Below are 3,630 nucleotides of genomic sequence, written 5' to 3' on the forward strand. Positions count from 1 at the left end.
TATGGAATGAATATGATCATTGCGTTTGTTATTTGAGACCATTTTTTTCTGGAAAAAAGTGTAAATAATATGGCCTCAAATGTAAAACTTGTCAACATAGAATTATCAGTCTCATCAAAATGAACAACTTTGATATTTGAAGCATCTTCATCAGAGGTCGCATGCAACTGTTGCAGCCAAAACAATGCATTGTAGCTAAGACCCCCTTTTCCGACTTTAGCACTCGGAAACACCCTGGTTGCCGTGATTTGTTCTTTTACCGAGCGTTTCATTGACGATACACAGCAAAGTACCTATTTGTCGAGTTTTAATTTCCGTCGAGTACTTCATTGGTAGGAACTCGGCAAAGATACTATTGTTGACTGCCTAACATATTGCACTCGGTAAAGAGCCTAACACTCGGCAAAGTCGAAAATTCTAGTAGGTAAGCTCTAAAAGAGCGAGTGCTTGTGTTTAACCAATTTTTTGAACCATTGGACTTCATCATGGAACAGCCGAGGAAACAGTTCAACTGGACTAAACGCAACGGGCTCCTATATATGAGTGGAAATGTCTCCGTTAAAACTTGCAAGGCCTTGATGGTGGACTTCAATGATTTGAAGAGCGAGGTCAAGGTGATGCTTGCATCTACCAAGGTGCATGGAGAAGGTATCACCCTCTCTGGAACGTCGCGTGTGGTGCTCCTCGATCGATGTTGTGTGGAACCCTTCTATCAAAAGCCAGACGATTGGATGTGCATATTGAATTGGTCAGCAAAAGATTGTCCATACATACAATCTAATCACAGAAGGAATACAAGAGAAGGGCAAATATGATATACAAGCTAAGAAGCAGCAAATGTCCAAATTGTTGTTTTCGAGTGAGCCATAGCCCGCGGAGTGAACCCTTCATCACAATTTATTTCCATTGACGGGATTTTGCGACAAATGACAGAAGATGAAAACTTGAAAGAGATTTTGGTGAAAATAGTCCCATCGTAGTGATAATAGAACTTATAGATCTCTGGTAAGTGGAAGCTTCTAAGATGAGGATGTTGCAATTTCCATATTTGTTTCTAGTATTTATCCTTTTATATCATTTGGAGCGTCGCGTGTGGTGCTCCTCGATGTTGTGTGGAACCCTTCTATCCAAAGGCAGGCGATTGGATGTGCATATCGAATTGGTCAGCAAAAGATTGTCCATACATACAATCTAATCACAGAAGGAACACAAGAGAAGGGTAAATATGATATACAAGCTAAGAAGGAGCAAATGTCAAAAAAATTCTTTTCAAGTGAACCACAGCCTGTGGAGTGCAACCCTTCCTCAGAATTTATTTCTATTGATAGGATTTTGGAACAAATGACAAAAGATGAAAATCTGAAAGAGATTTTTTTGAAAATAGTCCCATCATAGTGAAAATAGAACTTACAGATCTCTGGTAAGCGGAAGCTTCTAAGATGAGGATGTTACAATTTCCATATTTGTTTGTGGAACTTATCCTTTTATATCATTTGCGGGCAAGAAGTCGTTCTATCAAATCCTGAATTCATGGATTATTCAACAAAAGAAGTAAAATTATTTCTAAGGTATTGAAATTGGAAATTCTAAATTGAGATCGTATATGTGGTACCCCTCCTTTGGGTGAAAAAATTGAAAATGGCAGCCCTAAAAAAATTATATCTATCTGGAAGATGGGGCAGCACCATTCAGGTGCTTCCATTGCTCGTGCCGTATGGAGTGCACACCCACACTCCATGCACCAGCCCATAGCAATAGCTAGGCTCAGACAAGTCTGACCATATAAACGATTGGGCTCTCTCATCTTATGTTGACATTTCTAATGTTCTAGCTTTATATTTGTTATGGTCGACCTCTATTCATTTCCAAATTCACAATGTATATTTTTCAATCTGGGATCGAACAGGCTGGATGCCTCAGACCTAAGGGGCCTGCTGGCATGTCTTGATAGTATGTATGTCATGTATACCGATATCATATTCCATCAGTCCAATTTGTTTGTTTTTATTTTTTTAGAAGGCATCAATATAACATTTGATGTATGTCTTGTGTGCTTCACACTTTTTCATCCTTCCCAATAACATTTGCTACACTTCAATCTACAATGTGCATAGAAGGTGCTGAGAGCCTGACTCGACTTGCCCATTGTCTATTGTCGGGAGATGGAAAATAATTACCCGGACAATGGACCCGACTCCTGCACGAGAACAACCTGAAGAAAAAGTTCAGCTTTATTTAGGTCAAAATGTATCATCCACTTTTCTAAAAATGAAGTCGTGCTTTTCAAAATGTGTAAATTCCAATTACGCCTTTGAATTTTTGGCTTTTTGGATGTTGTCTTGAAGAAGAGGCGGCACGGTCAGCTAACGAGTTGAAGCAGGTAGGCGTGTTGTATGTTGGCTTGAAGAAGTGGCAGCACGGTCAACTGACGAGTCGAAGCCCCCGGTCCAGACGAGGTGTCAAATCCTCCATGTGATCTGACGAGTCGGAGCAGGTCGACATGTTGGATGTTGGCTTGATGTTGTGTGGAACCCTTCTATCAAAAGGCAGACGATTGGACGTGCATATCTAATTGCTCAGCAAAAGATTGTCCATACATACAATCTAATCATAGAAGGAACACAAGAGAATGGCAAATATGATATACAAGCTAAGAAGGAGAAAATGTCCAAATTTTTGTTTTCAAGTCAGCCACAGCCTGCGGAGTGAACCCTTCATCAGAAATTATTTCCATTGACAGAATTTTGGAACAAATGACAGAAGATGAAAATCTAAAAGAGATTTTTGTGAAAATAGTCCCATCGTAGTGACAATGGAACTTATAGATCTCTGGTAAGTGGAAGCTTCTAATATGAGGATGTTGCAATTTCCATATTTGTTTGTGGTACTTATCCTTTTATATGATTTGTGAACAAGCAGTCATTCTATCAAATTCTGAATTTATGGATTCCTCAACAAAAGAAGTAAAATTATTTGTAAGGTATTGAAAATAGAAATTCTAAATTGAGATCGTATATGTGGTACCCCTCCTTTGGGTGAAAAAAAATTGAAAATGGCAGCCCTACAATTTTTATATCTACCTGGAAGATGGGGCAGCACCATTCAGGTGCTTCCATTGCTCATGATGTATGGAGTGCACACACACACTCCATGCACCAGCTCATAGCTATAGCTAGGCTCACACAAGTCTGACCATATAAACGATCCGGCTCTCTCATCTTGTGTTGACATTTCTAATGTTCTAGCTTTATATTTGTTATGGTCTATCTCTGTTCATTTCCAAATTCACAAGTGTATAATTTTTCAATGTGGGATAGAACAGGCTAGATGCCTCAGACCTAAGGGGTCTGCTGGCATGTCTTGATAGAATGTATGTCATGTATACCGATATCATATTCCATCTGTCCAATTTGTTTGTTTTTGTTTTTTAGAAGGCATCAATACAACGTTTGATGTATGTCACCTGTGCTTCACACTTTTTCGTCATTTCCCAACAACATTTGCTACACTTCAGTCTACAATGTACGTAGAAGATGGTAAGAGCCTGACTCGAGTTGCCCGTTATCTATCGTCAGGAGATTGAAAATGATTACCCGGAAAGTGGACCCTACTCCTACATGAGAACAACCT

At 39.3% G+C, this 3,630-nt stretch overlaps 1 pseudogene; it reads left to right on the top strand.

Moving 5' to 3' along the window:
- Window positions 1-485: 485 nt before the first annotated feature.
- On the top strand, window positions 486-980 carry LOC119305796 (annotated as a pseudogene).
- The last annotated feature ends 2,650 nt before the right edge of the window (window positions 981-3,630 follow it).

This window comes from Triticum dicoccoides, chromosome 5B (assembly GCF_002162155.2).
Source record: "Triticum dicoccoides isolate Atlit2015 ecotype Zavitan chromosome 5B, WEW_v2.0, whole genome shotgun sequence".
Classification (NCBI taxonomy): Eukaryota; Viridiplantae; Streptophyta; class Magnoliopsida; order Poales; family Poaceae; genus Triticum; species Triticum dicoccoides.